Source organism: Mirounga leonina, unplaced genomic scaffold (genome assembly GCF_011800145.1).
Source record: "Mirounga leonina isolate KUSES-001 unplaced genomic scaffold, KU_Mleo_1.0 Mir_127, whole genome shotgun sequence".
In the NCBI taxonomy this organism is placed as follows: Eukaryota; Metazoa; Chordata; class Mammalia; order Carnivora; family Phocidae; genus Mirounga; species Mirounga leonina.
In genome coordinates, this window is record NW_023270316.1 from 13,160,833 (window position 1) to 13,170,930 (window position 10,098).

The 10,098-nt window shown below is 42.0% G+C and overlaps 1 long non-coding RNA gene across 1 annotated transcript; it reads left to right on the forward strand.

The window, feature by feature from the left end:
- The first annotated feature begins 5,773 nt into the window (after positions 1–5,773).
- Positions 5,774–9,328, forward strand: LOC118009283. The gene is made up of 2 exons (XR_004678869.1): positions 5,774–6,557; positions 8,633–9,328. It is a non-coding gene; the product is annotated as an uncharacterized LOC118009283 (long non-coding RNA).
- Positions 9,329–10,098: the final 770 nt, after the last annotated feature.

Consider the following 10,098-nt stretch of genomic DNA (forward strand, 5'->3'; position numbering starts at 1 on the left):
AGACAGAATCAAGGTGAGGTCAGACCGTGCTGGGCAAATAGGAGGGTGGGAGGCAGCTAGGGCTGGCAGGGCAAAGGCACCAGAGGTAGTGAGGGGGGCTTTGGTGAGCACTAAAATAACAGTGACCTCACTGCCCAGAGATAAAAGAAGCTTTGGAAAGCTCCATTTCCAGGATTCCTCTGGTGGGGCCACAGGGCCAAAGACTTTAACAAAATAATAATAAACTTCATTTTTCAAGAGCAGTTTTAGGTTACAGAGAGAGAGCTCAGAAATTATAGAGTTCCCTTGTAAGCCAGTTCCCCCAATCCACAATTTGCCCTATTAATAACATCTTGCATTGGTGTGTGCTGTGGTCGGAAAGTTGGTGGCCCCTGAAATTCATCTGTTGAAAACCTCATGCCCAAGGTGATGGTAGCAGGAGATGGAGCCTTTAGGAGGTGATTGGTCATGAGGGGCCGGGTGAAATGAGCGCCCTTATGAAAGAGGCTCCAGAGAGATCCCTTTCCCCTCCCCCTTTCCCCTTCTGCCATGTGAAGAGACAACCAGAAGTCTGCAACCAGGAGAGGGCCCTCCCCTGACCATGGTGGCACACTCATCTTAGACTTTCAGCTTCCAGAACTGTGAGCAATGAATTTCTGTTGTTTAGAAACCACCCAGTCTGGGGTATTTTGTTAAGGCAGAACTGACTGAGACAGTGCGGTCCATTTATTACAGTTGATGAACCCGTATTTGTACATTATCATGAACTAAAGTCTATCATTTACATTCGAGTTCACTTTTTGTGTTGTAGGGCTCTCGGGGTTTCAGCCACTGTGTAACGAGACGTACCCACCTATAAAACATCACACAGATGAATAGTCTCTCTGCTCTAAGAATCCCCTGTGACCTACCTACACATCACTCACTTCCTCTCCCTCGAACTCTGGGCAACCACTGATTTTTTTTACTATCTTTATAGTTTTGCCTTTTCCAGAATGTCATGCAGTTGGAATTACAGAGTTTATAGATGGTCAGAATGACTTCTCTCATTTAGCCACATGCATTTAAGTTCCCTCCATGTTTTTCTTAGCTTGGTGGCCCCTTCCTTCCTTCTTTAAATTATTTTAAATTGTGGTAAAATATATATAATATATTTTTATATATATGTTATATTTATATACATATATAATTATTTATATATTACATATATAATATATATTATATAAATAATTTATATGTTATATATAACTTATATAATGTAATTATATATATATATATAATATATAAAGGTTACCATTTTAGCCATTTTTAAGTGTACGGTTTAGTGTGTGCAACCATCACCACTTTCTTATTTTGCAAAACTGAAACCCTGTACCCATTGCACTATAAGTCCCCATTCCCCACTAGTCACCAGTCCCCCAACAAACACCATTCTACTTTTTCTCTCTATTAATCTGACTACTCTATGTGCCACGTACAGGTGGAACCACAGAGTATTTTTCTTTTTGTGTCTGGCTTAGTTCACTTAGCCCGATGTCCTCAAGGTTCATCCATGTTGTCGCAAATGTCCGAATGTCCTTCCTTTTTAAGACTGAATACTATTCTGGGCGCCTGGGTGGCTCAGTCGGTTAAGCAACTGCCTTCGGCTCAGGTCATGATCCCGGAGTCCCGGGATCGAGTCCCGCATCGGGCTCCCTGCTCGGCGGGGAGTCTGCTTCTCCCTCTGACCCTCTCTCCTCTCATGCTCTCTCTCTCTCAAATAAATAAATAAATCTTTAAAAAAAAAAAGACTGAATACTCTTCTACTGCATGTATACCACATTTTGTTTGAATGTTTATCTAGTCACCTATCCATGGATACTTGGGTGACTTCTATCCTTTGGCTAATGCGAAAAATGCTGCTATGAGTATGAGTGTGCAAATATCACCTTAAGACCCTGATGCTGGGTCATATTGTTTTATTTTTAATTAACTAATATTTTTTTTTCTTTAGAGAAAGAGAGAGAGCGTGCACGTGTGAGCTGGGGCGGGGGTGGGGGCAGAGAGGTAGAAGGAGAGGGAGAGAGAGAATTTTAAGCAGCCTCCATGCTCAGTGCAGAGCCCAACTCGGGGCTTGATCTCATGATGCTGAGATCATGACCTGAGATGGAATCAAGTCAGACGCTTAACCGGCTGAGCCCCCCAGGCGCCCCTGCTTTTATTTTTTTGAGCAACATCACACTGTTTTCCATAGTGACTGCACCTCTTTACACATCCACCAACAGTACACAAGTATTCCAATTTCCCCACATCTTTACAAACACTTGTTCTTTTCTGTTAAAAAAATTTTTTAAAATAGTAGCCATCTTAACAGGTGTGATATCATAAGGGTACCTCATTATCATGAATAGCTCATTTCTCTTTATCTCTGAATAATATTTCATTGTGCATAGATGTACCATAGTTTGTCTACCCCTTCACCCACTGAAGGACATCTTGGTTGCTGCCAAGTTTGGGCAATTATGAATGGGCTGCTATAAACATTTGTGTGCAGGGGTTAGTGTGGACATACATTTAAAGTTCATTTGGAAAAATACCAAGGAGCTGGAGCTCCATGATGGCTGGAGCATATGGTAAGACTATGTTTAGCTTCATAAGAAACCCCAACTATCTTCCAAAGTGGCTGTGCCATTCCGTATTTCCACTCATTAACATTGTTACCCATATCCCTTGACTGTCCTGCTCTTGGCTGGCGTGTTCTGGAAAAGAAAAGCTGCAGATGGATCACTGACAACTGGAAAAATCTTATTTTTATGCTCCTTCAACATAACCTTCAATCAACCAGTCCTCTGGAGAGTGAATTTGGACTGAACTGAGGCAAAAATTACTTGGCTTTTGGTTCTGGCTGCCAGAATCCATTTTCTGTAGAGATTAAAGTATATTAAGGAAATCAGAATTTGAACACTCCCCAAAATAAAACTCACAATGCTGAGCTGAAGGTACAAATCAGTTAAGTGCTAATATTCTTTTCTAGTACACTTTCTATGCTGTTAATATTGGGTACATTTCAATGTTTGGGGCCCTTTGTTTCACAGAAATTTATTTATTTTTCAGGTAAGGGAAGATAGTAAAGGGCTCTTCCCGAAAGTTTGAGTCCGGAACTCAGAATTTAAAAATATCAGCCTCTTTGAGAATGTTCAGAATTGTTTTTATAGGTAGGATTTCGAAATTAAAATGACTCTTACTAGGTACATTCGCAACAGAAATGAATACATATGTTCACCAAAAGACCTGTAAGAGTTCTCAGATGACTGTATGTAATAATCCAAAATAAACAGCAATCCTAATGTCCGCCAATGGTAGAATGGATAAGTCAAATGTGGTATCTTCATACCATGGAATCCTATGTGGCGAAAGGAATGATCGAACTGCAAATACACAGTGCAACTGGATACCATTCTGTTTTAATTACTATAGCTTCATACTGTACATATCTTCCAGCACAAACCTACCCTCATTTTTCTTCCTTATGTATGAAGGTACAGAGCAGTTACTATCTTAGTACACTTTAGTCATTGACATTCACTCTGGCCATGTCCCCGTGAGTGTGTGTGTGTGTATGTGTGTGTGTGTGAGATACACATGACTTATTTTGCTGGGTGTTGGGGATATAAAGGAGTTTAACATGAAATACCAGCTCTGATGGACTTTACGCTACTGAGCAGAAAAGATGTATTGTCAGAAAGTGTAAAGAACTAACTGCATGTGTTAAATCACAAAGCAAAACTGTGGTAAGAAAGAGGTGTTGTAAGATAATGACCTTCTGTTAAAGTACTAAGTGCCCTCCGACACTGACTTTTCTGCCTCCCTCTTCCACATTTAATGATTCCACCTGGATCATCCAGGACAATTTCCTTATTTTTAGGTAAGCTGATTAACAGCCTTAATTCCATCTGAAACCTTAATTCTTCCTTGCCATGTTGATGGTTAGCTTTATGTGTCGGCTTGGCCTGGCTATAGTACCCTGTTATTCAATCAAAACCCGTTTCTAGGTGTTGATGGAAGGTATTTTGTAGGTGTGCTTCGCATCTAGAATCAGTCGATCTTAAGGAGATTACCCTCAGTAATTTGGGTGGGCCTCATCCCATCAGTTGAAAGATCGGAAGCAAACACTGAAGTTTCCCTGAAGAAGAGGAAATTCTGCCACGAGACTGCAGTATCAACTTCTGCCTGAGATTTTGGACTTGCTACCCCTGACAACTGTGTGAGCCAATTCCTTGAAATGAATTTCTCTCTCTCTCTTTCTCTGCCATATATATATGTGTGTGTGTGTGTGTGTATACACACACATATATTTATACATAAAATAACATATAATTAAAATATTATATTAAAATTATATTAAAATATAATTTAAAAAATATAAAATAATATATAAAAAGATGTATTATTTTATATATATATATTTCCTCCGTATGAGGCAGAATAATGGTCCCCCCAAAGATGGGGCTATGTATGTATTGTGTCACATCCAGCTACCAAGTTTGATATTTTCCCTGTATTCAGGGAGATACCATTGAAGAGATTTGAATAGGAACTGATGTGGTGAAAGGTTACTTTTACAATGGTGCGTTGGTTATATGGAAAGAGAGACACCAGAAAAAGGTAGAAACAAATCTACATATGAGATAATGTGTTCTGGGTCAGAGTGGGTGGTCCTGGGAATGAAAAATGGGGTAAGGTTTTTCAAAGACTTTGGAAATAAAAATGAGTAAAGGTGCAATTAATTTTATATGGAGGTAGAGGGTAGGGCAGAAAAGGGATTTTGAGCCAGAGTCACACTGAGAAAGAGATTCAGCTAAGGTACAGCAACCGTGCCAGGAATTTAAGTAGGTCACATTTAATACAAAGAATTGTTACCTAGGGGCACCTGGGTGACTCTGTAGGTTAAGCGACTGACTTTTGATTTTGGCTCAGGTCATGATCTCAGGGTGGTGAGCCACAAACCCGCCTGGGGCTTGTGCTGGGCATGGAGCCTGCTTGAGATTCTCTCTCTCCCTCTGCTCCTCCCCACCCATCTCTCCCTCCCTCTAAAAAAAAAAAAAAAGAATTGTTACTTAGTAAAAAGGCAGTTCCTAGATGAAATAAAGCCCTAGTGGAGTACGCAGAGAGCAAACACAGAAAGCAGCTACTACAGCTATGAAGGAGGGAATGTGAGCAAGAAAAGAACTTAGAAGAAGAGATCCCTGCCCTCCACCAGTTTGGATCCAGTCCTCTTTGGTGAGGGCATGAAAGCCACAAAGCAGTCCCGGGGACAGGGGACACGTCCCGGGGGTCTGGGCAGCAGCTGGTCTGAGGCTGCGGAGGTGAGCGCTGCAGAGGAGGGGACAGTCCCCGCCTCCTGCTTCGCCAGGCAGTGTCCCTCCGGCGCCCCCTGTTGGCCAAGCCAAACATCGAGCTAAGTGGCGGAGGAGGAACATCTCCAGGGGCCAATTCCAGTGTTATAAAGCCGGGCAAAGAAAGGCGGATTTGGAGCTAAGGCAACCAATGAGGAACGAGCACAACTTCCTCTAGATGAAACCTTGCTTAAAAAATAGTAAATAATTAAGAACACAGATGATATTTCTTTGTTCCTATGCCTTGCTTTTCACTAAGAAGTAGTGATAGTATTGCATCACAGTAAAATCCTGACTTTTATATACCTCTGGGGACAAAGAGTGGAAAATGAAAGCAGGCCAACTTTACTAAAAGAGAACTGGAACCGGAAGAAGGTGAGACGACTAGAAGCAGAGCACTTGGTGAGTCACGGGGAGAGCAGGACACAGCTCACCGTGTAAAACATCTTTCATTATTTCCTACATCACTTACGCTGTTTGTATGATGGGAGGAGGGAACAAGTGTGAGTTGATTTAATATGTGACAAAAGGAGGGAAAAGCTGGCGTGCTGGCTCCTTCTTCATGTGCGGGGGCTGCTGGGGGGAAAGGCAGCTTCTCTCTCCCTTGATCGCCTTTCCAGTCGTTGGCCATCTGTCTCTTCGAGTCTCCTCTTCTCCAGGTCAGATACGGATGGCACCTCCAGAAGACATGGACCCCACGTTGCTGTTCATCATGTGGCCTCGGTCCAAACTGTTCACTTCCTTGAAACATACTTTCTATATTTGTAAAATGGAGGGTTGTGAGAGGTGGAGATTTCTAAGAGTCTCTTGTCGCTGTTGAAGCTTCTAGTAAAAAACATCGCCTTGTTATAGTCCTTTCTAGCTCATGAACGGGCCATATTATGCCTACAACTGCCTCATAGCATGATGTCTGGAACTAAACTCCTGCATCTGGGGCCCAAGTGAGGTGTGCGGGAAGCTCCCAGGTTAGATGTTTTCAAGAACTTTTTGGAAAACACAGCATACTTTCTGAGCATGTTGGGTTCAGCTCTGTTTGGCTTCTTTTGCCCATAATATACACAGAAAAGGAGAACAGATAGTATAATACAGAATTAAAGATGGAGCGGCCCATCAGTCTCCATCATGGAGTGTAAATTTTCTTATTTGCGGAGTCATCCAGCTCAGTCCTGTGGCCATCTGTGTACTCAGAAGACGCTGGTTGAAGTAAGTGGATTATGCATGTTTCCATTTCTGGTAGTTACATTTTCTTTTTTTTAAAAGACTATTTGGTCTAGAAAAGTTAGATGGTGTTTCGGCTTGAGCCTCATAACTTTCATAACTTGACGGAAGTCATAAGAAACTTTGGATCATATTTGTTAATTTTCACATTCAAAACTTCTATTTTACTCCACACAACGAAAGGGAGTAAGGTTTGATTCTTGCTCACGAGCTCCACAAGCAACTTGTGGAGAATGCAGAGTACCGATCTGTAAATTGGAAGAAGGAATGTATCGGACAAGCAGATCGCAGAATGTCTACCATATGATACCTGAGATACCATTGAAGAGATTTGAATGGGAAGTGATGTGGTGAAATATTACTTTTTACAAAGGGGTACTCTAGCCCCCCTTGGAGGAAGCCTCTGTCCACAGTCACTGATGAAAGGGGAGGCCAGTGGGCATGGTGTGATCGCATCCCCACCTCCCGCCCTACTCCTGTTATGGACCAAGAATGGGAATTTAACCTAAGGACTGCCATTCAATAAGCTGGTCAAACTTCCCCTCATCACAGAGAAAGTTTGCTGAAACCCAAAGGTTATTATGAAAAATGAGGTATGGGAAACTCCTGATGGGCTGGGTTCTAGGTAAAGTCAAGAAGGAGTCATGGAAATGGTGAGTCAAGAGAAGTTAAGTGGTAGAGAAAGGACAGACAGAGTAAATAGAAAGAACCAGCCGGTGGACCAGAGGGAAAAGAGGTCCTAAGATTCAGAGCACTCTCAAAAACCTGGTGGTCCGGTTGTGTTCTACCTGCTATAAATATTCTAAAAGCATACACTTGGCAGAACTCCAGTGTCAAATATTGCTAAATTGCTGATATTTACGGTAACCAGATAAACGTGGTGTCTCTCCCCCCACCCCCCACCCCCTCGTCTCCCTTCAATCCTAGCTGGACACCTAATACCATCTGACTTAAAAATTTTTATTATTATTATTTTTACTTTTCTGAAAGGAGCTCTCCTGCCCCATTCTCAACTATTCCAGTCCTTTGCCTAGCTGCCTTCCTTCTACCTTAGTAGATAGTCTTATCTTCTTAGTTGAGACAATGAGGGCCCTTAGTATTCTCTTCCTGAAACTTGTCTATGCTTGATAGTGTATCTTATATGTACTTATGAGGTATATATGAAGTTTAATATATATATGTTTTAATATTATAAATTTGATAATTTATAATGTCTATGTATCACATCTAATATTTATGCTGTGATGTAATTATGTGATTAGATTTTATAATCTATTTTGTGATCATATATCCTTTTGAAATGTTATTCTTTTTATAATGTTTATTATATAGAGAACTGTGTTAATCACTGTCTAGCTGAAGGCTGTTTCTCTAGGACAAGAGAGAGGGGGTGGGCGGATGTTGGAGGGACAAGTCCACCACTCAGAAGGATTTACACACCGAATGGAAAACAAAGAGACAGAGATTAACATCCACATTCTGAAAGCAATAACCCAGCACAGTGCTCAGTAAATGGCTTGGTAAAAAATTTCATTTTATTTCCTGAATAAGCATCAAATCCACCAGATGGGGCTCTAATGTTCTTTAAGTTCAATGACGGAAAATTCCAAGCATTTACTATTATCTTTAGAGAAAGAAAATATATTTCCCATATTAAAAGAATTTGCTTGAGATAGGGTTATGCCTTAATAAGCATTATCATTGTTTAGTATCTTTTAATGTTATAAGGTGATTTATATAGAAAGTGGCCAATTTGCTGAAAATTGAGGCAAATAGTCAAATTAAATCAATTTAAGTAGTTCTGAGTTAAATCCTTTTGCAAGCCTTCTTTTAGGGAAACAAGGACATATTTCACACACAAGTAGATGTATATTGCTACAGGACTATTCCATCTTTGGAGTCACTGACATTATTTAAAATGTGAATTGTTTAAAATGATATTAAATCATTGTGAAATTTATCACAGCAGCAATATACTCAGCCCAGTCCAGCTATTTTGATAGGTTATGCTTTAAGTGTTAGAAATTGAGATTTATTTATTTATTTATTTTTTTTTTCAGGGCAGGGATGTGTGCTCTCCAAAGAAAACATTTTGCTTCTATTTTTCTGAGGTTTGGATTTGGAAATCTGAGTCTCTTCTTGGACTCCTTTCTCCATGACTCATAACTTTTGTTCAGTCTGGAAAGAATGCCAACTTGGGAGCTACATCTGAATTTTGACTGAGAGAGTGGTTGGGTCAAAATCACAATCTTGAGACAGAGCTGGGTTGGATCCATAATGTCATTCAGTGGGAAGAGCCCTGTGTTAGGACCAGGAGCCAGGCTCTCATGCAGCCTCAGGCCAGCCAGTCATGAAGGACCACCCGCACTGGCGACGAAGATGATTGCTGACACTCATCCAACGTGTCTACATGTTAACCATTTTGTCCTCCTTCCATTGGCTTCCTGGGTCTGGCTGGAGCTCCCTTTGGGAAGGCCAATTCTCCAGAGAAGGTGGCAGCTGAGAGCCCAGCAGCCGACACGCACAGCAGCGTGGGGGATGGGTGCACATCTGTCCTTTTTTGTCGCTAGGGTCACCGGCTGCCCAGCCCCACGAGGACTCACGGGACAGTGATACCTCCTGGAGCTGAGCAACGCCACACCCACAGCCCTGTTTGTACTAATCTTCTAAAAGGGAAAGTGGTGTAGATTGTAAAGATTAGTGAACTTGTATTTCCAGTGTTTGAATTCCAGGAAAACTGTAAGTACATAAACAGTCTAAATTGGCCCCAATGGAGTTAGTTGCCTTTTTTTCCCTCACATTTGTAGCTGAAACATTAGAAGTATCAAATATACATGCTTGTTTAGAGCATTAGATGTATTTGTCACGTCTGGTGCCATGGCCAGCGATGGGAAGGATTTCTGAGGAAGCTCCAGGGGGTAAGAACCCACAGTCCCCGCGCCCCCCTCCCACCTTTGGAGTGGGGCTGGCTCAGTCTACTGCTGGTGAGGCCAGTCGGGGAGGCAAAAAGCAAGTTCTGGAAGGCATGATGATTACCTAGCGTCAAGGGCCTCTTAGAGGCTGGAAGCTCTGTGAGAAATACCTTCCAGGGATTCTCTCTGACGTGTCCATCATCAGAGCATGCAGGCATCATCATCACACCCAGTTTACAAGTGAAGATATGACTTGCCCCAGGGCAGGCTGCCATGACAGTAGACAGGCATTCGGCGCTGGTGGGCTTGTTCTGGGAAATAAGAGGGTGCTCATGAGAAATGAGCTGCTGAGGAGCAGACAGCACTCAGAGATCTTCCAAGAAGGCAGACGACCTCAGGGAACTCATCAAGGTGATGAGAGAGAAAGGAATCACGTTTATTGAGCACTTATTACGTAGCAGACTCTGACACGTGTAGAGAACAGCTCATGGGTAGTGAGGAAGGACACAGGCTTTGGGATCAGAGGACCAGAGTTCGCATCCCAATTCAGTCATTTCCCAAGCTGACTGTTCTGAGCACGTTCCTGAGTTCTCTTGAAAGAAACCTATAAGCCT